Source organism: Meles meles, chromosome 1 (assembly GCF_922984935.1).
Source record: "Meles meles chromosome 1, mMelMel3.1 paternal haplotype, whole genome shotgun sequence".
In the NCBI taxonomy this organism is placed as follows: Eukaryota; Metazoa; Chordata; class Mammalia; order Carnivora; family Mustelidae; genus Meles; species Meles meles.
Genome location: NC_060066.1, coordinates 64,103,038 through 64,130,768, shown reverse-complemented (window position 1 = coordinate 64,130,768; position 27,731 = coordinate 64,103,038). Strand labels below are relative to the sequence as shown.

General features: G+C 41.7%; 1 protein-coding gene across 4 annotated transcripts in view; it reads left to right on the top strand.

Annotated features, from left to right (window-relative positions):
• Window positions 1-150: 150 nt before the first annotated feature.
• Window positions 151-27,731, top strand: part of SULF1 (sulfatase 1) — a 174,755-nt gene continuing 147,174 nt past the window's right edge. For 2 of the 4 annotated variants that reach the window (XM_046025949.1, XM_046025940.1), the window contains exon 1: window positions 151-416. The gene's annotated coding sequence lies outside the window, so the exon portion shown is untranslated. Of the gene's footprint in view, window positions 417-24,932; window positions 25,308-27,731 lie in introns of those variants that run through there. The other 2 variants (XM_046025958.1, XM_046025930.1) reach the window with 1 other exon arrangement.

The following is a 27,731-nucleotide window of genomic DNA, read 5'->3' as shown; positions in this document are numbered from 1 at the left end:
ACTGGCCACCAGAATAATTCATTTCCTCCACCTTCTGTTTAGCACCTCCCACTCCTCCTCTCTTTGGAGCCGTCCTTTCCCTCTGAAATCTCAGGTTACTTGACTGGGAGTTCTCAGACCTCCAGTTTCAGTCCTGCCCTCAGCCTCCCATCGGTGAGAGACACCCAGCCCCAGCAATTGGATTGGGCAGCCTGTCTTGACACACCACTGTGCTGAGTGCTTGAGGACGTGTTGCACCAGATGGTTGGGGTTAGTGTGTGTCATCACATTCGAGTGGGGATTAGGAGCAGGAAGGCTGCCTTGCTGGAGCTGTGTGGTCTTCTCCAAGGGAGAGTTGCGGGCAAGGAAACTACTTTGCTTTTGGGAGAAGAGGAGGAATTCATTTTCTGCAGCCACAAGAAAGGCAGTTTTTTCAGGTAAAGTAAAAGACATTGAATGCCTCTCTCTCTCTCTCTCACTCTCTCTCTCTCTCTCTCTTAACATAGTTTTGAATGGAATGCTAGCACAGCACACTTGTCAAAGCCCGTTGTGGCTACCCTATCAATGCTGCTATTGTACGGCGGACAGATAACAGTGAGCATAGCTTGGTGCTTGGCTGTCTTTATAGAACTAACACTCCTCCTGCCTTGCTCTTGAAGGTGTAGCTAAGAAAATGTCTTTTGGAGCGGTGTTTGTACGCTTGAATAGCCTTGTTGCCTCCCCCAGACAGGAGCTGTAAATTGTTCCGGGAAGGACGATCGGGCCAAGAGCATTTATTTCAGCCTCCCAAATTAAAATGCACTTTCAAACTGTTGCATTTTACTGCTCCGTTTGTAAAGATCCTTTCGGGAGTCTATTTCTGAGTTTGCTGGCAGAGACGGAAATGCTTTCTTAACCGATTTTTAAAAGGTACATTGTGTCTGATTTATGACGGACTCAAGGGTTTCTAGCAAAATTTGGAGGTTGGAAACTCCTGAAGAGAAGAGGCTGCCCTCTGAGCAGCTGAGAGAGCGGCTTTAAAGTAAAAATGCTTAGAGCTAGAGGAAAAGCAGAAAAGGAGGAAGTAGGAAAATGCCCTTTAACGGAGTTTAGCCTCCTGCAGCTGCAGGGGAGCAGATGGAGTAATTCATTTGCAGATCTGTTTGTGAAAGTTTTACAAGTCATTGAAAACTAAAGTAGCATCTCTGTAATGGATCGTTAAAGTCACTACATTTATGGGTTTTAAACAGGCTATCTGAAGTGTTAATTAAATGGAAATAGATTTTCTGGCTGGGTTATAAACAAACATTTAAAAGAAAAGGTTTTAATTATAAATTAGTCATTGGAAATTAATGGTCATCTGGTCCCGGAGCAACATAAAATGAGTTTTCATCACGTATGTGAGTAGCTGGTAAGATAACCCATCTGCTAAAAGCACCCACCCAAATTAAATTGACCTGAAACGTACCAATGGGACATATACACTACATTTAACGCGTGATGTGAAGAAGGCCTCTCAAACCGATGCCTTGTTTTTACAGGGATCAAAAAGTAAAATCTTCACTTTTCCAAATTTTTGGTGGAGCTAGGTGAGTCAATGAATCCCTTCTTTTGCCCCCTGACAGACCTGCCCTCCTACACCCACGTTCACATACCCATGGTGCTCAAGATTTCTTGCTCCTACTGGACTCTCACATTTGGTAGAGAAACCCAACACTGTCCTTACCCTTTGCAGGTGAGAAATTCGATGAATAAAACTGTATAGCAGCTATTCTGAAATAGGAGCTGTTTAATAGGCTGAACAACAGGATTTATGGCTAGTGCTTTGTGATTTTTCTATTCAATGGCATAAAGATGCCTGTAAAATTGTGTTTCCACTTGTAGTATACATTTTTTTTTCTTGCATCCTGCCAGTTGATATTTTTTCATCTTGTCTTTAAAAAGTTACGATTGAAACAATATTTCAGTATGGTGTTCAGTTGCGATTCAATTCACGGTGTTCTCTGGTTCTGGTCTCAAAGCCTTCAATGAGAAAGTCTCCTCATAAATAAGCAGGCAGTTATTATGACTGAGTATTATCCGATTCCCAATATTACGTAACCGAAATAGGACTAAGTTCATAAACTGAAGTCTTCTGGAATTCCAGTCATTCCATTATGGCTCTACAATGGAACTGGGGCTTAAAAAAAAGAAAGACAGAAAGGCAAACTCGTATCTTGGGTGTCCTTAGGATTAGGACTCCAAGCACAGCAGGTTAACAGGTATGGGGCTGACCACCCATGGCACGGGAAGTATTTCCTAAGAAAGTAAAGTTTCTCCTCACAGGACGGAGGTGTGGTGTGGGCAGGTAACAAAGGCAAATTCCGTTTAGCCGTGGGAGCCCCACAGCAGATGTCATTCTTGTTCCAGACTGACCACCAGGCTCCCTGCCCAGGATTTTGACAATCTGGGAGCATTCTACACCCCCCAATCCCTGCAAAAGTCCACCGCATGCAGGATCAGGTAGGATGGAGACAAAACAGGAAAGGTTGAGAAATAATAAATTCACACCCTGAGAAGGCAGAGGGGTGTGTCTCCCCCCCCCCCCCCAACCACCGCCAGGCTAAAGTAATATGAAGTTAACTTAGCACAATTAAAAGGCTCTGCTTAAAAGACAGTGCCCACAGGGCAATCCCAGTTGCTTGTCAAAATCTAAATCTACGGTTCCAGATGGTAAACATTCAGAGACATATTTATGGTGACTTCTACATACCTCCGTTTGACATTTGGTTTCTTCCTGACAGCACTTGCGCTGGTAACACACATGAAGTTCCCATCAGTATCGCAACAGCTGGAAAAGTGTTTGAGCACCAAGGTTGGCCCTCCCAGGGAAGGGAAAAATAACCGGGAGCGCAGATCTGCACTTGCACTGTGAATGGGTCCTGCTATCTAGGCATGCAGTGAGCTAGCTCAGAGGCTAAGAGTCTGAAAAGCTCTATCCAGTAAGTTGCAAAATCCACTTTTAGGGCAGAATGGAGAACAAAAAATACAGGAATTCAAATACTCACTGACCTCCTGCTAGCTTATGAGTGGGAACCTTCATCAAATAATTAAAAGGACTCTTCTCTCTTTCCTTCTAAGGAAATTTATGTGACTTCAGGTAGATTGTTGTGGTCCTTTCCATTGCGATAGTCAATAGTAGAGACAAGTGTCAAGGGTGACACTTTGCATTTCCTTTCCTGACTGTATATCCATGTGGGAACGCACTTGGGTTTGGGGGTCTTTTGTATTTTAGATTTAAAATGGTTTACTCTTGACAAATCCATAAAGCAAGGTTTGTGATACTCAGTACTGAGCTTTCTCCAATCGTTGCCCTGTGGATGAGGCCAACCAGTGGGTCAGGTCAGGACATCTGGTTCTTTTTTTCCTCTGTACAATATTTTTGTGTAGAGAGCGCAGAGTACATTTCAGGAGATTAAAATGTTTAAGGCGCTGACTCTAAATAGATTATTATTTTTATCATCATTATTGACTTTGAGGGAAAAGAAGCTCATATATGAAATTAATTCTATGGCCATATGGTAAATTTACCTTTCCTTTAGGTTAGCTCCTTGGGCAGGAGTGGGGGAGGCATTTGAAAGAAGATATTTTTGGGAAAAGTTTGTCCTGAAATATGTTTCCTATTTAAAGTATTTTCAATTCTATCTCAGTATGCTGGGAAGGAGGGGAATTAGCCTGTTAGCTTTTTTTTTTCCCCCCCTCTCTCTCTCTAATATCCCCCTCACCCCCGTAGCTAATCTGTCGTCAAATTCTGTGAGTCCTTCCTTTAGAACATCTCTCACATCTGGCCCACAGCCACGGCTCCAGAATGATCGTGTCATGTGTGGGCCATTACAACAGCCTCCTTGCAGGTCCATTTCCCTCTTCTGTCCATCGCTGCAGACTGAGCTTCCTAGAAGTCTGCTTCAGTCAAAGCATTTCTGAGCTGAGAAGTCCTACTATGTGGGCCCCCATTACCCACAGAATACACTTCACATGACATGCTGGCCATCCGTTATCTGGTCCTAACTTTCCGACCATGTCTTCCACTAAATCAATGCAGCAGCCCAAGTCTTCTGTTCCCTGTAGCCCAGGTGGCTGTTGGGCTCCTAACCCCTCCTGGTCTCTTCTCTTAACCGAACCACTCTAGTTTTCTAGCTTGTCTTCAAATGAGAATCTGTCCTCATGGGCACCCTTCCTTCAGGTTCAATGTTTGAAATACTGTGTGTGAAACATTCCTCACTTCTCTAAACTCATCCTTCAAAATGTCCTCTAAGTCCCACCTCCTCTGAGAAGCCTCCCCTGACTACCACATCTCACAGGGATGTTTTCCTTCCCTCGAACCTGACCATTAGTGACCCATGGGTTGCATTCAGCACATTCACCTTTTTCTTATCTTGTTTTCGACTTTGCCATCTTATCCCCTGACTCTTCAGGTAGGGTGAAGTCTCCTAAGACAGGGACTGGTTTGGTCCACTTTCGTTTCCCATGGAAGATACTAGTAAATGTGTGTTGACTAGGTCACAGGGACTTTCAAACGTGCAAGGCACTTTTCTCTCTGGTTACCCCCACTTTAGAGCTACTTGCCAGCTCTAATAACTATCTCCACCCATGAGAGAAAAGAAAAAAAAAAAAACAAAAGAAAACACCTGATTGGTCGTATTTTGCGGTAGCTTAGAAAAAGTTCCATTTAAACAGAATGTGGAATTATTGCCCCAAATTAAGTTTGAGTATTATAATGACAGATCTCCATCTATTTCAGCTTTCTGTAACTATCGTAGAAATTACGTCTACTAGCTGCCCCTTATGGTATAAAATTTCAACCATGATTTTGGAAGCAAGAGAGTACAGTCTTTGGGTTTAGACAGCCTTGTGCTCTAATCCAGGGACCACTTCTCAGTAGCTGAGTGGCCTTGGACAGGTGACTTACGGTTCAGTCCCCTGACAGAGACAGAGACACTTACCTTGAGGACGTTGTGAAGGAAACACATAAAGAACCTAGCTTGATGCATGTGCAATAAATAGGAGAGAAAAAAGGTTGGTAGGTACAGATAGAGACCCAGGATGCATGACTGTGTTCATCTCAGATATATAAGTCATCAATTTCCTGTCTTTATGGTGCGTCTTTCCTTTTCTGCCACCAAAGGCAGGGGGAAGAAGAAGGGAACTTAAGAGAGTGAGGTTGGTGGATGTGGGGAGAGCTGCAGAGGGCAGGAAAAGGGAGGGAGAGGGAGGATGGAAGGAGAGGGAGACAGGGGGTGGCTGCTTTTGGCCTTAGGAGTTTGGAGCCACTGAGTTAATGGATCTGTGGGGACAATGGTGACCGTTGCATACACTTTGCGGGGAGGAGCAGAGTCCTGGGTCCTGCATTAAAGGAAAATAAAGAACAGGCACTGGGCTGCAGCACTGGGGGGAAACAAAGGGTCGGAGCAGTGGACCCCAGCGGGGAGCTGAATTCAGCGAAGGGTCATGTGCTCCTCTTCCTTCCTTTAGGCCCACTATTTAGAAAGAAATAATAACTTGGCAAAACATTGTAGGAGTCAGGTCAAGCTTCCAGAAGTAATTGGTAAAGCAAGATACCATTTAGACAAAACACAGGGCTTGGACCTTTGCCGTCCTTCACCTCCAAACCAGATTCCATGAGAAAGCTGAAAGCAATCAGCCTGAGCTCTCTTCTGTTCTGTCTGCACCCACCATCCCACACTGAACCCTCTCCCTGTGCCCTTGCCCTAGAAGGGCAGCTGACTGAGAAATTAGCTCACATAGCACTGTAGGCCACCTCACAAACATGTCTGTTGACGCTGGTCATTCAATTGCCGTTTTCAAGCTCTTGGGACAGATCAAAGCATATTCTTTCCAATCCTGATCATCTGGTCTGCACCTGCCCCGGGCCAGGGAGAGGAAAGAAACTGGAACTCCTCTAAGATAAAGGGCAAGGCATTATTTCTGGAGATCCTACCCTCTCCTGGCAAACACAGTCTAGAGAACCTCCAGTAACAGTTATGGTACCTCACGCCCACTCAGTGGCAGCAACCAACTTGCACTCTCTTTGTCCTCAAAATATGTGATCCTTGTCCTACTCCACGATCATCTGATGAACCTCATTAGTTAAAAATAAATAAATAAAATGTGGGTCTCTACTTCACCTTCAAAAGGTAAAACTTTTCCTTATACTCTGATTTTCTTTTTAACCGCAGAGCTACAAATCTGTGAGACACTACTTCTACACTTTTTGAAAATGTGAATCCAAGGGACTCTAACATGCTACCATTTACCTAGCGGGGGAGAAAGATATTAAAACGCTATGCTGAATAAATGAACAGACACACCATGTTTCTGGATTTAATAAAAAAAAAAAAGCTCATTGTAAAAGGTAAAGTGTCCCCAAATTAATCTCCATATTTTGTGTAATGCTAACGACATTTTCACGCAAGGGGAGATAGGACTGGTGGTGGGAGCTGAGTTGGGGAACTGGCAAGAGCCCAGGGCATGCTTGCTTGGATGTAAAATGAGGATTCTAAAGTTCGCCTGGGTAGTAAACTCGGAGCAAGCCACGACATTTTTGTAAGAAAAGAGGGCCATAATAAGACGGGGACTTGTTTTATCACACATCCCAGCATGTTATAAAACTACAATAATTGAATTTTTCTGTTCTTAAGCCATTGGCTCTGATGTAGATTTTTATTGACCTTCACATATTTCTGTTTCTGTTGTGTTCTCCTCAGTTTTTATTCATTTATTTATTTGGGATTTAGGGGTTTTTTTGTTTATTTTGTTGGCCTTGCCCAGGTCTTCAGTTCAGCCACAAATTGCTCTTCCTAGATACTAGTTCTGCTGCCACAACTAACGGAAACCCGGCACTAGTACGACTTCGCGTTAGTTTTTCCCATCTGCCTATAGAGCTAATACTCTATGAACCTTTTCACTTCATAAAAACCCTAAAATCAGTTTGTCTCAAGAACTGAGGAGAATCCATTCACTTGATGAAAAAAGCCCAAAACATAGCAGCCTAAGAGTTGTCCCACTTTTCTAAGCAATAATAGAACACTCCTAATGAACCAAATAGAAATCTGAGTTGCAGAGAGCTCTGTCTGTTGTCCAATTTCGTGGTGTGTTGTTACGGCTCAGGCATGTTGTGGAAACACCTGCTATATTAATTTAAAATAAAACTGAAAGTCAGACTCTCATAAGATATTAGCAATGCCCAAGTCATGGTGAGAAAAGATTAACTGCATGCCGAGTGTGCATTTATTAAATTAATTTAGAAGTGTGCACCTGTGGATATTATCTTCAAACTCATATCACTAATATGGCTTAGCACCCAAGTCACCTTTCTATAATACAACATGTCCTCTGAATAGACTTCCTGCCAGTTTAAAGCCTCCCCCTTAACCTTCACCTGCCCATAATCAATCTTCCCCTGAATAGAAGCTTCGAGTAAACAGATGTGCTTGGCATTGCATCCAGATATCCTCGAAACTTCAACTTTCAGCTTTCGTGTATAAGAAGTGCATTCCGGCAAAGAGGCCCCTGCAAAACGTGTGCTTCTTTTTCCCTCTTGAGAGCTTCATGCTGCTAAGAAAAAGAAAAGTGTTCTGAATGTAACAGATGAATAAAAGCATAAGTGATGTAATAGTTGTTATTGGAGACACCTGGAGGCTTCACATGTGTTGTCACCATCGTTTTCATATATGATATCTGTATTTAGTAAAAGAGATATACTCAATCTCTTGGGGGATATACTCTATAACGAAGAGTTTAAATGACTTTTTAGCAGTTGAGCTGATGCCCTAAGGAATAGCCATTATGCGCCTTCTAAATAGAATTGGAGCCAAAAGGAACAAGCTTAAGAAAGCTCCATCGATTGGTTAATCCGTTTATTCCATATGTATTTGAGAGCTTCCTGCGTATTTCTATCCCAACGTGGAGAGGAATACAAAATTATACACGACACCATCCGTGCCCTGAAGGAATAGCTAGCTTAGCTGCGAGGAGAAGACACACATACAAACAATTGTTTAGTAGTATGCAAAGAATGTGGTGGCTAAGTATTCATTATTTGTTCTAATTAAATATAAAGAACACCCACAGAGCCCCCTATCGGAGGAACAGGAACCTGGGCTGGCCAAGACTTGGTCATCTCCATCTTTACAAACTTTGTGCAGCCAAGTTCTCTTTCAGGCAGCTTCCTTCTCTATAAAATGAAGATATGGTTACCAAAAAGGGTTGTTATAAAGGTTAAATGGCATAGTAAAAGTAAGGTGCTTAACACAGGACATAGACCACAGTAAGCGCTCCCACAGCTATATCTTTTTCCAAGGTGGCAGAAAGCTCCACTTGAGTGAGGACTTGAACTTAAGCCAGGCTTGTCAATTTCACATTAAGATACAGCGTTTTTGAACCAGCACATTTGCATAGATGCACTTTGGGAATACAGTGAAGGCAGGCATTAAGCAAAGACGAGAAGGAAGAAAGGAAGAGAGGAAGGGAGAAAAGAGGAGTGATAGAAGAAAAGAAGAGCTAGGAAGGAGGAGAAAGAGTGTGGTCCACTGATGCCTCTACTCTGCACCCGTTTCTGTCTTAATCATGTCATGTGAGAGCTGCATTAGGCTAGATTCTAGAGTGTTCTGACACATCAAGTAGACAAGTTACACTTTAGAGTTAAACAGATGCTTTAGGCAGTTTAAGCAGTAGGTTTTTCAGGAATGGAAGGAGATTGAGAGAGAGAGAAAGAAGAGAGAGAACAAGACAATTGGAAGGGTACCAAAAGTCCAAAAAAAAAAAAAAAAAAAGATTGCCCAGTCCCAATGACAATGTTGAGAATGAGGAAAGGATGAGTGTAAGAAGTGTTATAAAGAAATAAATAACAGTATCAACAACTTGATCATCGATCAAATAGAGAACAAAAGAAAGGCAAGTGACAAAAATGACGCTGATGTATCAAACCCAGTGAGCAGGGATGGTGACTCCGCCTAAGGAAAATGGGGATGCTGGAAGTAGCATTTCATTTTGTAGCATCAAAAATTTCCAACGTGACAATGGTCATTATGGAACAAATGTTTATCTGGTGTCTGTAAATTAATAAGTATGCCTGGGATAACTTTATAATACAAATATGGCAAATATATGTGTGTATCTAAATCCTCAATAATATAAACATGAAATCGAATTTTCTGATCATCGATGATACATAAGATAGAATGCATAATTATCAATTTTTAAAAGATTTTATTTATTTATTTAAGAGGGAGAAGGAGAGTGAGCATGAGAAGGGGGAGGGGCAGAGGGAGAAGCAGGCTCCCTACTGAGCAGGGATCCCAATGTGGGACTTGCTCCCAGGACCCTGAGATTATGACCTGAGCTGAACGCAGACACTTAACTGAATGAGCCACCCAGGAACCCCTTAACTGTTTTCTTGTTTAATGACATTTTCCCTAGATAAAAAAAGACTCTCAGATTAAGAAAATGGCTGGCCGAATAACTATCTTAGTGTTTTTAAACTCTGGGGGAAATGATGAATTTCCAACTCAGCATAATAAATTACCTCTGCAGAATACCTATGTGGTAGTCTGAGGAACTGCCAGACTGTTCTCCAAAACGGCTGCTCCATTTTACGTTCCAATTAGCAGTGCATGAGGGCTCCAATGGGTCTACATCCTCACTGGTTTTTGATGATGTTCCTCATTGGATTTCGATGATAGCCATTCTAGTGGGTGTGAAGTGGTATCTCATCGGGAAGGCAGACTGTTTTTTAGGGGCTGGATAGTATTTTCATCTTTGTAGATTCTATCATCTCTGTTATGATTACTCATCTCTGGCCATTGTGGCACAAAAGCAACCATAGACAATATGTAAATAAATGAGCTTGGCTCTATTCCAATAAAATTTTATTTACTAAAATAAAAAAAAAATTTCTTTTGACCAAGAAAATGCTGGTAGAGAGGGACATATCATTTAAAGAGTCTCGCAGCAAAACCAAATGAAATATTTAAGTTGCTTCTGTTCACAAAACTTCAGATTCTACCTTAGAAGAGATGAGTTTGGACATCGTTTTTGCAGAACGTATGAATGATTTGTTTTACAAATGATAGAGACACTCCCTTCTGTATTCACTCTAAAGAGAAATCATTCTTAATTTTAAGGTTTGGGAAAGGTTTCCGCACCCCACCCCCCACTTTTCTTTCTATCCCCTTTTATTTTCTTTGTTTCAGCCACATTTCATGTTAAGATCCTCTTCAAAATAGGAGAGTCATGCTTTAGTCACTTCCTTATACGATATCGATGAATAGTTTTCAGGATTAGGTATAATTTTATTACAAGCAGAAGATTATATTTGCCATTTCAAACCCTGGCCCTCGATGTTGGGGGCAGCACGATTGAAAGAATGCACTACTTAGTCAGCAAAATTTGGAATTAAAATGTAGTCTTATTACTAGAAATTCGTGGGAATAGCATTGACCTGTGGAGACCTGACGGCATTCTGGTTCCTCAAAAGAGACTTGGGTGCTATTCAAGTTTTTAATGAAGACTTTGGCCTGTTTTATTTTACTCAGCTGAGTTTTCTGAACCATGTTCCCTGGTTCCTATGAGAGAAATGCCAGCCTTAGGAAGAGCACCTGTAATCCATTTCTCGTTCATGGTTGCCGTGCATGATGGTCTAATTGGCATGAACCTGTTTATATTTGAAAGCTATTAATAGCTAATGGTTTAATTGGTACTCCATGAGACATCCAGTTTAATGAACCAAGGGGAAAAGATGTAATACACAAGTGCCGTAGTTAGATCAATAAACATGGTCTGCAGCAAACACAAAATTTGGGCTTTGCTTCCAAGCTTAAGACCAGGTCAGATCTCTTCACCTCGTACCCCCCTTAGGTCAAGGGACTAGCGAGCTTGCATGGAGATTGGGGTATGGAACATGAGCTGATATTCTTAAATTTCTCAATTTCAGACCATCTAAATTCTGATTAATTTTCAACTTCTGGACCTGCCTCAGTGGGACAAAGACATCTTGAGTAGAAGAGTGGTCATGAGGGGAAAAGAAACAAAACAAAAACAAAGATTAAGAGGCGAGGAAGAGGAAAGAATATTAATGTAGCCAAAATGTGTTCTGTTAAAGTCACTTTTTTGACACCAAGATAAAGACAAAAACAAAAAAAAAATCACACACAAAAGAAACCAAAACCCCAGAAATACGCTATCGTTTGATATTTAGCAATTGTTATTTTCATTAGCCATTTTGCTCCAAAAATAATTATCCATTGTTGATCTACCCCTCTGATCAACCATTATAGTAGTCTCGGAAGTGGAATCGGAAGTGTTCCTACAGTCGCTTTTGCCACTGTCATACGCCCTATGGGAGCTTAGAATATCCCATGGACTGCCTCACTGGCTTCAGGTAAATCATATTTCAGGGTGGGCAAGTAATAAGTTTAAATGTTACTAGCAATAAAATAAAATTCGCCGAATGATGCAGTAGTATCACAGTTCGTGGGGCTACTGTGGAACAAACATCGAAAACCTGGGTTCTAGAACTTGGCTACCATTAGTATTGTGACGCACAGCACTTCAGCTAAACCTCCAGGAGCATGCCACCCACCACCTCTTTGCCTTCATTTTGCTCCCGCACCCCACCTCACAATCCCCTACTCCCCCCCACCTGGATTACATTATTCTTTACTGGCAAATTCTGCTCTTCCCTTCAGACAAGCCTAAATAAAGAAAACATTCTCCTTGAAACTAAAAGGCATGGTGGTGGGGGAAAGAGGAAGGACTTGAATCCAGTTTTGCATCACCTTGTGCTAAATTGAGCTGTGTTCTTTATCTTTTTCTTATTCCCAGTCATCTTACGCACCACTGTTAAGCTGACCTTCCTTTAGCTTTCCTTCCCCATTGTTCTTCTGCTACCCTAAAACAGTCATCTCTCCATTTTCTACAGCATCCAGTCTAAAAAAATTTCAGCATTAAAAGACCTGCATAATCTTCTCCACTATGAACCACCCCACTTTATGTCTACGCTTTCTGGGCTTCACTAAAGCTGGTGCAGCAGCCCTAGAATTCACCCCACTTACTTCTACTACTAAGCATTTGCTCATACTGTTTTCTGGGTGGGTGCTGTCCTCCCAACATGCTTCTGAGTGTCCAAATTTCATCCCATTTCCTCCATGGAACTTTCTTTTTTGAACTATTCCAGTAATAAAACTATTCCTTCTCATAAGTGCTCACCATTAAAATCTTGTCATATAATTGTTGCTCTTAATTAGGTATGATTTTGCATTAATTATTATTCTTCATATATTTTTAAGGACAATTGGGATAGAAAATGGCATTTTGGTCATTGAGAAATTTTAGCAAACTAATCAGCTACAAACCCACAGCTACACCAGGCAATTCTTTGGATAATGTGGAAGGCACTACCTTATGTGCTGGTTCTCTGGCTTAATTTTTTTTTTTTTTCCATCTTCTGCCCACATCACTTTCCAGGGCTGCATTTTGAGCCAGCTGGATTCCATCCAGAAACAGATTCAAATAGACAATAGGCCAGCTAGAATTCCCATCTTCCCTGATTAGATGTGAAATATACAAGCTGGGTGTCATTCACATGCCAGCCACTCAGAATTCTATGTTATCAATTAATTCTGTTGAGAGCTGAACTGAAGAGTTTGTGACAATTCTGTTTCCAAGGACCTGTAAAATTATGGCGAGACAAGAATTTCAGAGATAGGGACAGATATATAGATTTGTGCCATCTGAAAGAATGTATTCACGACCTGCTGCGTGGCATAAAATAAAATGCCCCATAAACTCCATAGTGAATCATCCTGCCCCCCCCCCTTTTTTATTTTGTAGTAGGATTTGTAGTAGGATTTGGCTAGGACTTGAATTCTCAGTTGTAGGACAATTAGCCAGTCAGATGACAGGCTTTAAATTACTCAAAAGAAAAAGGAAGTTAACACACATTCTGTCAAAGCTACTGGATATTTTTTTAAGGGTTTTATTTTATTTTATTTTATTTTGACAGATAGAGAGCGATCACAAGTAGGCAGAGAGGCAGGCAGAGGGGGAGGGGGAAGCAGGCTCCCTGCCAAGCAGAGAGCCAGATGCAGGGCCTCGATCCTAGGACCCTGAGATCATGACCTGAGTGGAAGGCAGAGGCTTAACCCACTGAGCCACCCAGGTGTCCCTGGATCTTTTTTCTTGTAGCTGTTAAAAATACTTTAGAATTAGGGATAGATTTTCCAGGTAGGATATATAAATTACTATAGAAACATGGAATGGGAGAGGTATACCTTAGAGATCATCGAAGTAAAATCTAGGAAACTGAGGCCTGGAGACTCTTCAGAGACCCACCTAAAATCACAAAACTCATTTTTACCAGAGAAAGTTCTACAGGCTAGGCTTCACCAAGAAATGCAAGTCTGTGAAATTCTACCAGGACCAAAGAGCGTCCATGTGTCCATTGTACATTAAGATCTAACAGAATGTGAAGGTAGGAGCCCAGCTCTGTTTGTGACCCTGGACCCTCTTGCTGAGTGCCAGGATGAATAATCAGGTACTGTAGAGAATCCTTGAGACAGGAACAAATACCAGAAAAGGCCTTTATTGTTCAGGTATACTCCTTGCAGAAAATACATTCTCACACAAATACCCAGACACTGTTGCTACAGATGAAAGTTATGTAGCTTTAGTATAGAGAACCTTCTTTGTGGAGGCATGTTCTAACCTAAGTGGAAAGGATCCTACCGAGATGATGATGACAATAGTATTCATTATTCCTTCAAAACATTGGAGGAAAAGGTTACTTGAAATAAATCATTGGAATTTGCAGTATTTGGGTAAGCACCGCAGAAAACTGAATCTGAGAGAGGACAAGCCCGACTCCAAAGAGGTAGTGTGTGGAATAATCAGCATCAGAATTCATGTCATCTAACTCCTATTTCATTACTCTGTGTGCTTCAAGAGATTCAATATACATCACATTTTCTCAATATTAGGGAAAACTTGTTGCATTAGAACAGTTGAGCTGTTCCTCAGAAACATCACCTCATTGAGAAATAAACATTTGAAATTCTTACTCAGGTACCGGAATTTTCCCAAGAGAAGTTTAAGAGCAATATTCTTCATAGCTTAATAAATTACGTGAGTATATATACTGTTATATATCTGTATAATTTATGTTTAAAACTGATTTATTTACAAGGGAAGTAAAATCAATCATTATTGGATTACAAATGTATTTCTTAGTCATTAATTTAAAAGTTTTTCATGTTGTATTATAAAGAATAATAATTTAATAATTCAAAATAAAAGATTAATGTAGAATACTTAAGTGTGGTTTTGACTTTTTGAAAAACAGTTTTGTTTCTGAAACGTGCTTTAGATTTCCTTTTTTTGTTGTTGTTGTAAGTATCTAAAGGAACCCATTATGATTTTCAGAGCAGTGAAAGAAATATGTGTACGGAAAAGCAGTATTTTTACAAATATTTTTAAGTTATTGGTCATATTTCACTCCACTGGAGAATGTGATCTCAAATCTGGTTGGAATTATAAAGAAATCAAACTTACCAGTATTACAACTTCTGATGAAAGGGAGAATTCTGCTGAGACTGTAAAGATAATGTGGCAGAATAATTACCTGTTTGTCACAGAGCTAAACCTTATGACAGCAAACGTCAAAAAGGGTTTCTGTGAAAATGGTTTCTTTGGTTCATGAGAATACTTAGTTCCTACTGTCTTCGATTAAGCCTGCACATTGAACACTTCTGTAACACACGCTTTCCTTTTTCCTATTTGTATTTCAAGCTGTTGTCTATGATGAAAATAAAGCAGGTCACATTCACTACTTAAAGGAAGGACCCAAAAAAGTAAAGCTGAGCTCTAACTAAACGCCTTACAGCGCTCTAGTTCTGCCTTCTCGAACATGCTCATAATCTCCACCAAGAAACACCAACCCAGAATGGCAAAACGGTTAAAGTAAAAAAAAAAAAAAAAAAGGCATAAAAATTCAAGTCCCTGCAGAAGGAATATAACTCCAAAGATCTGTCACCAAGTGGGAGAACATCTTTGATGCTTCTCTAACTCACCACAGACTCGAAAGTTCACTCTCACCTCCAGCTAGTTGCAGACATACGCGATGCACTTTCTCAGTCTGTCCTCCACCACAACTTGTAAGACCTCTGAAGTTCTATGTCATTGGATTTTTCCCAGTTTAGGAGAGACACATCCTTTGATTTTATATAGCAATTTATGCTTTCCACAGTGCTGTCCAACACTGAGCTGATCGTGACAACCCTGTGGAGCACATCACATGACTAAGCATGGGTGCTCCTTTTAAGGAATTAGAAACAGAGCAACGTGCTTAGGCAATATACACTGAGAAACACGTAGGGGTATAAGACCATGATGTATGTAACTTACTCTCAAGTTCAAGGGAAAAAATATATATATATACATACTATATTATATTTTATATATATATGTAAATATATATATATTTCAGTGACCGGGGAAGAGAGAACAAGTGAGCAACTGAGAAGGGAATTGGGGCAAATTGTTAACAACAGAGGAACCTGAGTAAATTATTCTTGCAACTTTTCTATGAGTTAGTTCAACTTCCCAAACCCCAGTGGGGTTTTTTGGTAATTATTCTCAAATACAATTTTTTTTAGGGAGACACAGAGGGGTTAAATAATTCACATACACAAGTTGAGCTGATCGGAGGTGCCGTGAAGAGCTAGAATCCAGGTCCTCTGTTTCTCCTCACTTCCTCCAAACTTAACATTTACTTCTGTATACACTGAAAAGCAATTAACGCTTCAAGTACTTATAAACCACAATCACATCTTTCTCCAATCAGTCACTAGTAATCAGTACCCTCGCCCAGGAAAATTCATTATTTAACTGAAACTTATCTATTATATCACCCACAGTAAATCACTTTTACAATCCTACTTTATCTGATCCTCATGACTCCTTGAACGAGGAAGGTAACACAGACAGAATGGGACCCATTTTACAGATTAAGAAACAGGTTACGAAGGGAGTGTATCATTATTATTCATAGCCACTAAATGGCAGTCATATTCTATACATCGATAATCAAGTCCTAAAATTCCAGAACCAGTACTCTTTCCAATACCTCCTCCTGATACTCCGATGCCTTTTTATACACTGAATGATTATATCTAAATCTTCTTGGGCTCATGTTGTATTTAGCAATAGAAAAAAAGAACATTCTTTTAAAGAACAAAATGACTGAGAAAGATGCCTATGCTTTATGTACTGATATTACATTTAACGACAGTTAAGATTTATTCAGTACCTACCTGCCATGTACAAGTAAGTGCTTTATATACATCATCTAATTTAAAATTTTTCAACAATTCTATGACCTGGAGTCCCCATCATGCAAAAAAGGAAACAGGATCTGAGAGCTTGACTCACGTGACTGATACGGTTGACCTACAGGGACCAACTCAGCACCTGGACCTCTCCACACACCCTATCATTAATCAAATCATCCTTATTCCACATTTCTATTTTTTTCTTTAAGCTTGGTTGATAGTTTAACCAATTCCTGTATCATATGTCCAGTAATTTTTAAATTCTGTGAGTGACAGCATTTTTTCCAAGAACACAGTTTGTATGGAAAAGCATATGGATGAAAAAGTAGGACCACATCTTATATCAACAGCGGCCCCTCACACTTGTAGCATTCAATAAATGTTTGCTAGGTGAACTAATGATGTTCAGAGTTCTCTAAAAAGCTTTCAAGATGTCATGATCTAAATACTTAAACACAAAACCTAAAAATTAAATAGGTTCAAGTCACCAAACCTCAGGTCTATAGCAAAAACACACATTTTCAAAGCCAGAAAGAAGAAATAATTTTAAAAGTTTTTTCACATTTTTAAGAAAGACTTTTCCTTGGAAGATTGAACTGCTCTGTGAATAATTGGACAGATCTGGCTTTAGACAGGTCTGGATAACCTCTTAAATGATCCCGTCTTGTCTATATGACAAAAAGAGATGCTCAGTCTTACTGCTAATTGGACTTTATGATTTTTCTCTTTGCTCTAAATAAGTGGGATAAAAAGTGAACACAGCTGACATTCAAAGGTACCCTCATAGGGGGCTCCGGGGTGGCTCAGTAGGTTAAGCGTCTGCCTTCGGCTCAGGTCATGATCTAGGGTCCTGTGACAGAGCCCCGCATTGGCTCCCAGCTCAGCAGGAGTCTGCTTCCCCCACTCCATGTGCCTGATGCTCCCCTTGCTTGTGTTCTCTCTCTCTCTATCTTTCTCTCATATAAATAAATACTCAATAAAAAAAACAAGGTGCCTCACTGGCACACTGAGCAATGATGAATGATGTAGGAAGGGACCAGTCAGGAAAGACGTGAACAGGTCAGGATAAGTGGTAGGATACACAATATACATTTTTCCCTCTCTTCTTCCAAACCACACTTTTAGCCCTCCTTTTCATGGTTTCTCCCTACTCTAAAGTTTTCAATAATACTCGTCTGTATACATTTTTCTTCAAATAAGAATGGTTAGGTGCACTGAGAAGTGAGACCACATTCACTTTCTTCCTTCCTCCATTAGTAATATGAGCCCCATCCTGGCCCCTTCATATGGGCACAGCACACAACCTTAAGTGCACAACTTAACCTTTCTGCAATGTAAGGAAATTTCAGGGTAAAAACTGCATTCATAGAAGTCAGTCACATATCAGGTCTCAGGTTACTGAGCTTGGCACTGGTTTAAAGCATAAAGCAGCTCCTTTTAGAAAAGGCCCATTATCACTGCCTTTGCTGTCCATCATCCTTGCCTCAGGCTCTGGCTCTTAGCCTCTCATTCTTACTAATGCACCTGCCAGCCCCAGACTAGGGTACTTGCAGATTCTGCAGAAGGAGGCTTTTTCCTGTCTTGGTCTCCGCATATCCTCCACCAGCATCCCTTCCAGAGGGCATGTCCTGCAGTCGGCTGTGTCCAGGTCTCTGTCCCACATAGCTCCTGCCTTCTCTTCATCCTCTCAGCCCAGTCTGCTCTCCTGTGCTTTGCCCCAGCTACTCTCTCTCTGGCATATATGTCTTTGTATGTGCAGTTTATTCCTCCCCTGCCCACAAAAACACTGGAGGGGACAATCTGAATTTGGCACATACTGAATTTGCTGGATGTTCATGTTTTCTAGGTCTCTCTAACCCATTGTCTTCTAGCAAAAGCTTTGTTGGGCTTTTTAACACAAACCCCAACACCCTGAGTTTATCTGATCCCCTGAAAAACTGTGCCCCAGGCTGAAGTCACAACAGTAACACTCACGTTACTGCTAGTGATTATCAATTACTGCCTTTTTAAAGAGATCCCTATTGTTTTCCTTTATATAATTAAATATTCATATTTAAACACAGAAACTGGCGATTCACAGACCTGTACCCCTGGGGCTAATAATACATTATATATTCATAAAAAATTAAAAATTAAAAAAAAATAAACACAGAAACCTGGGCAGCTGTTGATAGGATCACCCTTTGGCTAATGCTTACTGAAAAAAGGAATATATTTTTCACTCAGCTAGCACAAATAATATCAAACACAAATAATATCAAATGCTTAGGACATGAACTCCCTAAAAGACTCTCAGAAAAGGGAGGAGAAACCGAGGGATACTGAGTACTTAGCTCATGATAGACACTGCTGTTCACATTAAAGCATTACTAGTCATTGTAGTTACAGGTAAAGGAGCTAGATGAAAACACTACCCACCTGTAGAGCTAGGAAGTGGACCCAAGTCAGTTTGTCCCCCCAAATCAATGCTGTCTCTCCGAAAGAAAGTTCTATACAAATGCTAAACAGTAAAACCCCATCACTAATTATGTGAAAGCGGTTTACATTTTCCTGCAATTGACACCTTTTTTTTTTCCCAGACGAATTAAATCTCCAACACTGGTAAAGTGCTTCTTCCCACAATTTACTAGGTTTTTGGTAAAAAGCTAAATGAAGTTTGGCTGTGAAGCTGGTGAGGAAGAGAAGACTGAGCTTCCAATAAAAACTTGTTAACTGGTGTGCAACACTGTGCCCATTAAGGGTGGAAACTTCCTACAGAATACAGACTGGTCTGTACATTGTTTGTTAAGGGCTGGCCTGAGTGCTCATCTCTCAGACCTGTCCGGTGGGCTTAAGCCCAAGCCAGCCTCGAGAGGGCGGGGCGGGAAACAACCCCTACCTCCCTGCCCACCCACCCCCACCTCACCCACCCCGCAGGAAAACACTATTGGTGATTTCGAATCTAGGACATCGCGATGCCCGTGCTGCTCCATGTTTTCTGTAAGGCATTAACACTGTTCCAAATAAGCAAGACATACACATACTTACTTAATGTGTTTTCCTTTGATTTACATGCCCTTGCTTCTTAAATCATTTCCAGAAATCCTTAAGAAATGTGAAATAAATGTGTTATCTTTTCCTCCAACGGAATGTCAAATCACTTCTTGAAAGATCCTTTCCAAACGCTTTAGTTCAAACCAATTTTAACAAACTTGAATATATACACCATAATTAGGAAGCCAATTTATTCAGTTAATTTGCATCAGTCTAAATAATTTTTCCTGACAGATGACTTCCGTTCTAAGTACCAAGTACTTTTTAATCCTAGTCAGGTTATTGCTAAGGATAAATGATTTCACAGTTCTCATAAAGATGCCGGTCATTAAGAATATTAACGCAAATTCCTTCCCCTTGAATAGAAATGAGCTGTTATGTTAGCCATGTTGCTGCGTCAGCTTTTCTATTGTCGAATACAACAAATGATGAGAAAATCAATTTACTCTTTAGAATTAGTCAAGTGAGGAATCCTTTGAAGTAGGGGTGCAGAGTTTTGCCTGGGTTCTATAATCACATAAAAGCGGGTACTGTATATACGTGGGTAAAATGTTGTGAAATTTAATGAGGACTATTTGCTGCCATCGACCTTCCAGACAGAATCTATCTCTGAAAAAGAATTCCCCACTCCTAAAATAGAGGTCTGATGAGCAGCAGATGTGGTTTAAATGAACCCTTGTTCAACTGAACTAAGAATATATTTTGATCTGTATGAGACACAGGCCAGAAAAGGGGGTGTTGGGGGTGGGGGGGATTATATCACAGCCTTGGCCTTGGGCTTGGTGGTGGAGTTTGAATATATTTATTTGCCCCATAAAGTTTCTCTTGTAAGGCCGAATGCAAATGAGCTTTTAGTGAATAGTTTCTAATAGTCAGAGGACGCCATACATGCTCTGCTTACGAAACAATTTACAGTTTTACTTTGTCGTCTCAGAATGTGTGGAGGAAGGAAATTCAATGGGCAGCCATAACCTTTAGAGTGATCTGTACCCTGACAATGATTTGCAAGTTCCACAACTTTTTGTCTCTCCACCCATAAAGGGAAGATTAGATCGTTGTTCAAGAATGACAAGCATTTAATATTTGGAAATGACTAAATAATGAAGGGCCTGGAGTCTATAGAAATGCTGAGGAGAAAAGAAGATTAATTTCCAACCAAAATCTAGTACAAACATGACCTTCCTATTGTAAATCTCATGAATAGGAAAAGAAATTACATCTAAAGCTTTGTTTCTAGGGCTCAGAATTTGGAAATATATTAATACTGGAATGCTTCCGATGGGGGGGAAAAAGATCTGTTTATTATAATCTCTTGTCCGTGGAGATGAGAAAAATTCTTTCTGCTACATTTTACAGAAAGAATGCAGTTGGTGAAGATTTAAATGACAGGAATGGAAGGGTCATTTTTTTATTCTTTTGCCTTCAGGCAGGGCTCAACTTAAGTCATCTCAGGAAAGAGAACAGTGCTGTTGCTCCCAAAAATCTCCAGGTGAGAAGGATAAAAATTAAAACGGGCAGATGGGAAAGCTCTAAGGCCTTGAAATTAATAAAGGTCAGTTCTGGCTAACATTCATTTCAGTTAAAATTCATTCCTATTTGCAAATAGCCTGACACTTAGCAACACTCCAAAGGAAGTGATGTTTGGCACCAGTTCTCTGAAAATTCCATTTAGTATTAGTATTCATGTCTGGTCATTGTTTTGTTCACCTCCTCTTCACCCTGACGGTGAGGAAAGTCCTGACTGAAGATTCTAGAATGACCAAACACAGGACATCCGACCCTGCACACATGGGATCAACAGAGGATTGTTAGTCTCATATACTCACAGCCCAGGGGAGGAAGACACAACAGCCCCGTAGAGCCACACAGAGTCTGCACTGAGAAACAGAGTGAACAAGAAAATGCTGTGGGGGGTGGGCTTTGTAGTAACAAGAGGATGAGGTGTACCTTGATTCCCAAGGTGGGATACGGTTGGCTTGTTTCAGTGACTGTGTGGTCTGGCAGGGAAGTGAAACTTATTAGGCTGAAGACCAGGTGGAGTGCAGCTGGTCCAGCTGCAAGGAAGCTAGCCAGGTGGGAAGCCTTTCCCACTCGGGAGGGAAGGGAGTTCGCTTTCCCTTGGCTATATTTGGCCCCTCTCAGAGTAATATCTTTGCCACACTTAGTGTGTCTCATGTGAGGAGAGTTGCTTCTGACTGGATTAATGAATATGAAGACGTAAACAGTTTTCTAGTGAGAGTATTCTCATGCCAAGCCTATATAATTAGCTAGATGATTCATGCAGAAGTGTCCTTTGCTACTCACTTTGATTTGAATGAAAAGAGGAAGAGAGCTCAAAATCATCCAGACAAATTATATATTTAATTCCTCACTTGATTTCAATTTGTCACAAAGTGAATATTGACTAACTTGAGACTTAGAGCCAAAGGGCTGAAAATGGTCTAGCTCGTGGAAGCGAAGGGGTTTCTGCCTTCCATTTGTCATGAAGAATTCTGTCAGGAAATGTGGTCAGGTCAAACTCTCTCTCCCTTTCCCTGCCAGTTAACAAGTGAAAAAATAAAGGATATGGGGAGATCAGTGGTTTCAGGTGGAGCTTGGACATCTGATGGGCCTGTTTATAATATGTTGGGCAAGGCATTTAATCCTTCTGGCCCCCAAGTTCTGTACTTTTTCATGAGGAAGTCCAACTAGACCAAGAGTTTTAATATACTTCTTTAGTGGCAAAACCTTCATTTCAAACAAAATTATAAAAGAGGAATGAAGTTTTTGTTTGAGTCCAATGAGTAGAGCCCAAGCCCAATTGACCTGGACTCTCCCTCACATTTCCTTCTTTCCAGTTCTTCCCCAAAGATTCCTAAAGCACTTCCTCGAGAGTCTAGGGTTCCTTAGAACCCAGGCTGAAAACCAGCAAATGAGCTACTATCTCAAGTTCCTGTCAGCTTTCAGCAGAATGGAAAAATCGTAGGCTGGGTGGTCAGATAGATGTGGATTCTAATCCTCGACCTGTCATTTCCTTCGCTGTGTTACCAGTTCCTTCATCTGGAAAGTGAAGATAAAAATCTGTTTTAGGACAAATGCTACGTTAAGAATGCATGTAAAGCATCCAGTCAGTGCCTGGAGCCTCACAGAGCCTCATGAATGGTAGCTATAATAAATATTATGGCTCTGACCTGAGCAGGACTAAGCGAGGAAAGATCTTATCCATGAACTACTAAGTTGCAATGAGACCTTTGTCATTCCTGCAGCCAAAACCCCAAGAACTTGAGGCTAACAGTTCTCTTTCGAACCTGAATTGGTTTTTATTGTTCCGAATTAGTGGAGGCGGGGACATTCTTCTAATTGACTGAACATTTTGTATGTATTGGCAAGCATGTACTGTGTAGACACACCCCAGTTCTCTTAAATGACACCAAGGTCGATGCAACCACCACAGATGGAATTTAAAGCACGTTGCTTTCACCAAAGAGTAACAGGAGAAATGTCATTAAGAACACTTTAGTACGAAGCCACAAGAAATGCGGTACCTGACAGCTCATGGTCTATGTTTCACTCGGTATCATAAAACAATTCACCAGAGAGCGTTGTTCATTCGTGGACCTGCTGTTGTGATAGCCTGCTTTCTTTCAGTAGTGGAGGAGTTCCCCCCGTAAAATGCATCCGAGAAGTATGTTTTCTGAAAAATCTCACCTTTGGGGAATTTCCCTGGCATTCTCTTACGTCAGCTCCACTTTATAGATCCTCTAAATGTACAGTAGCAGAGACTCAAGTACAAGCCAACCATCCTGTTACCCTCACGAACTTACATCCGAGAGGAAGCTGATTCAAGTAAAGTTTGGACGCTCCTCTCCCTGTTTTATGAAGCTTTCCTTTTCTTTGTAAGATTTATGAAAATTTCCAAACATATGCAAAAGTGCAGGGTATCACACACCCCCATAAGCCTAAGGTTCAACTCCATGTTCAGTATTCCACCACTAGGTGGCAGTCCACCTGACCCTGGGGTGTTAGGCCGGGCCCCTTCCACTCCAAGGCGACCCTTGCACTCCAAGAATGGCGGCTCAGGTAAGATCAGGTCTAACCCCACGCAGTTAAATCCAGTCCGCACCCATTAAGCTCCCTGTGCGGTAGGCCATCCTGGAGAGCCACATAGCGCCCCCAACCTAGGAAGGCACACAGCACAATAGGAATGAGAGCAGAGAAGCTGAATCAGCAGAGAGAAAAGAGGGGGAACTTTGGGAAGGATTTTGTGGAAGTTGGGATTTAACTAAGCTTCGAAGGAAACGGGAGTGCAGACGTTCCAGGCTGAGGAGGAGGATGTAAGGCTGGGAAGCGAAGGAACTGAAAGACCATCTTTACAGTATGATTCATATTATTTTTTAACTCATTTTTTAAAAAAGATTTTATTTATTTGACAGACAGAGATCACAAGCAGGCAGAGAGGCAGGCAGAGAGAGAGGGGGAAGAGGCTCCCCACCGAGCAGAGAGCCCAATGCGGTGCGGGGCTCCATCCCAGGACATTGAGATCTTGACCTGAGCTGAAGGCAGAGGCTTTATCCCGCTGAGCCACCCAGGTGCCCCTGATTCATATTCTAATATGCTGGGGTAGGTGAGGCCGAGGGAGGTCTGGGAAGTTGCTAACGGGTGTGGAGACACGTGGAAGGTTTTGTTTTTTTTTTTTTAAGATTTTATTTATTTAAAGATTTTTTTTTTTTTTAATTTATTTGACAGACAGAAATCACAAGTAGGCAGAGAGGCAGGCACAGAGAGAGAGGAGGAAGCAGGCTCCCCGCGGAGCAGAGAGCCTCGATCCCAGCACCCTGGGATCATGACCTGAGCCGAAGGCAGAGGCTTTAACCCACTGAGCCACCCAGGCGCCCCGACACGTGGAAGTTTTGAATCCCAGGGTGAGAAAGTGCCTTACGAGTTGGGGAAGGACTGATGCTCAGAGGGAATCCGAACTTTCTCACCCCGAGCTCTGGAGAGGGGAGGTGAAGGCCGGGGGTCGGGGTGGGGTGGGGGGCGGGGGAAGAACCCTCTGGCTCCATCTCTCACTCCCACAGAGAAAAGCGTGAGCCCCATGGAGACCACAACTCGAGGATGAAAACAGGGGCTTCAGCCCGGGCTCGGGGAGCTCCGTGCAAACACCATCGCCGGGAAAACACGAACCCGGGAATGAAGAGAAGCGGCCGAAGCACCTGGTCGGAGTCTCCAAAACACCCGTGTTTACTAAGCACTTGGGTTCCGGACCGCCCGCCTTACCAAACCCCACATCTTCCAGGCACTCCGTCCCCCAACAGGCGGCTACTGTGCCGGCGCGCGGGGAGGGGGGAGCCGGAACCGCACGCCGGGCAGCCCGGGCCGCCTGCCCTCCGCGGAGCCGGCCCCCGCGGCCGGCCGGCCAGCTGCAGCTCGCTGTTTGTTTGCCGCGGTTTGCATACACGTATTGGGTTGCCTTTTTTTTTTTTTTTTTTCTTTTTTCTTCTTCTTCTTCTTTTTTTTTTTTTCCAGTCAGTTCAGCAGTGTCCCGAAATTCACCCCCAGTGTAACTTCTGCCTCTGCTCCTCCTCTTCTTGGAACTGCCTTTTGTTTGTCTGGCAGCCTTGGTTCTATGGGGGTGTGTGATGATAATAATACGCGGGCTTATATAACCCTCTTCATCTCGCAAGCACTTCGCAGACAGTCCCTAATGAATCTTCGGGCCGCTGTCAGGCCGGGTGGCTGGAGCGGGCCGAGAGCAAACCCCCAGCCCGGGCGCGCGGAGGCCGGAGGGGAGGGCGGTGCGGGTCAGAGGCCAGGCCTCCCTGGCTCCCCGTGCCTCGGAGGTCAGGGCAGATAAGGAACAATGACTCTCGGCCTGGGGAGGAGGAAGGAAGTCCCGCTGCCACCTTATCTCTGCTCCCGTGCACTCTCCGGGCTCCCAGAGCTTGTTCTCTAGAGAAGACTTGGAAGGCGGCTTCTGTAAGTATGATGCTCTGCTTTTTCTTTAAAAAGGAAGGAAACAAACTTTCCTTACTGCCTTTGTCCAGGTCACAGTATCTGTTGGTTAGAAGCATTTCCCTCGCTCGGATTCTTAGGTGATGGAAAGTGTGTTTCTGGCCCAAGTCCTCCACCCAGTTGGGTCCCTCCTATAAGTAACAGGACCGGAAAGAGGTTGGGGTGGGTAATTCATTTAACAAAAGAACCCCAGGCCAGGGGCTGCAGTTGGGCCACTGTGACCTGATCCCAGTTGTGTCTGACTGGTCTACGCACATCTCCTCACCCTGGAGAGGAATCCTGGTTATTCACCTGGTGTGTCAGGCAACCAGAAAGGATGGCAGGACTTTAATCTTAAGTTTTTCTGCTTGCAGTGCTTGCCGTTTCAGGCACATTGAATTGCTGGAAGTTTCTTTTCACACTGTGAAAGAAATCCCATCTTTCGGTGGAGGCTTGAAACTTGCACGGGCTTGTGTAAACTCTACAAAACCCTGTAACAGCAGTGGACGTGTGAATTGTTGCTGTGTTTTTCACTGCCTCGCTGAAGGGTCTAAATATTAAAGGAACATAGACACTAACTTCTCAAGCCCTGGCAAAAACCAAAGCTCTGTCATTCAACTGTGTCTTTGTAAAGAATGCTGAATGCAGGGTCATTTTCTCAGGGGTGATGCTCATTGCATTGAGAAATTGTCTTTCAACAAAATGAATTTAAAACCCGAGACTAACACTAAGATACAATCTCTGAACTTATTTCAGTTCTATTTTGGGTAGTTGTACAATTTGCATTTATAAAACAATCATGATAAGTTGGTGCACTGTGGCATGTAGAAAACTACTGCCTTTGCTCAGGTAAGAAAACTAAGAAATACAGATTGACAAGACCTCTCACTTTTAGTGCTAGAAGCACTCTAATGAGTGCACTGAGCTTGACCGTCTTTATCTTTAGATAAGCAGATCTGAAAACTACATATAATGGATATGCATAAATGTATTTATACAAAGTATGTGTGTGTTTATACATACAAATGTATGTAAGAGTTCAGGATAATTAAATATGTATTTACACATACACATACTCTTACATTTCTTATATCTATCTGGTGCTCAGAATTTTACATGATATTATATCCAAAATGGGCCAAGTGGAAAGATTTCATATCAAAGTTTAGAATGCTGTAGAGCTATTTATTCGGCAAACATAGGAAACATTACAAAATTACGTCTATTTTAAAAAATCCCTTTAAATGACGTTTCCACTTAGAATTCTCCGAGGATTCCAAGAAATTCTAGTTGAATTAAAAGCAATTAAAGTTGAAAATGAGACTGGATTGTAGTTGCTTTTACCCCTGAATTTAAAAGTGATCTGTCACCACTAAATTCTATATGCTAGCTAATTTAATTACAAAGATCAGCCACATAATCTCAACATTAGCTTCAAAGTCATACTCAGTCATAGTAGAAAGAATACAAACCATGATGGGGTCCAGATTTGAGGCTTGCTTTTGCCATTACCTGGTTATATGACCAGCAACAAGATCTTTAAGATTTGCAGCCTCGGGTTTCCCATTTATGAGATATGACCAATACCACTTACCTCAAAGACAGGATTGTTGAAAAGACTGAAAGGAGATAATATATGTGAACTACTTAGCATGATGTCTGAAAATGGCGGTCCATTTCCACTTTCAGCTTTGATTCAATTCATTCATTTATTGAGCATCTACTATGTATCACATGCTACATTAAGGAACAATGCTGCAAAGGTGAATGAGATTAATATCCTGCCCTGGAAGAGTTTATAATCTAAGGGGACAGTTGGAAACTACAGATAATTTTCTTAACAGTGCACTACCTGCAAAAACAGAAGAGATTAAGGTTAAGTGAGGGAATTGAAACCAGAGTGTTTAATCTCTGCCTTATGTCAGTCAAAGGAACTTGCACAAAGATGACAGTGATTGCATGAGTCTTATTAAAGGATCAGCAAGAGGTGTGGAAGGACCTTGCAGAAGAGGAGAGCTGGAGAGAAGAAAGTGTGAGAAAGCCTGGGGTTGGAAGCTGATTTCAGTTGGTGCTAGACTGTTGAACCTACAGGGGACTGGAGATTTTGTCAGGGACCCAGTCATGAATATTCTGGTGCCTCATGTTGAGGTGTTTAGACCTATAACTCTAATAAAACTCAAACTCATGTGTGGCTCAGCTCATGATCTTCAAAAAGTCTGTTTTATAGGTTCATATCGATTTTAAAAAATGGGCTGAAATGTAAACCAATTGCATCATTAAGACAGTATTTGATTTAATAGATGATGTATTTGTTTGTAGTAAAGCCATCCCAATGATGGAAGCATGGAGGCCCCAGCTCCTTAACTTACCGTGATGACACTGTCAGGATCACTCTTGAATCAATGGGAG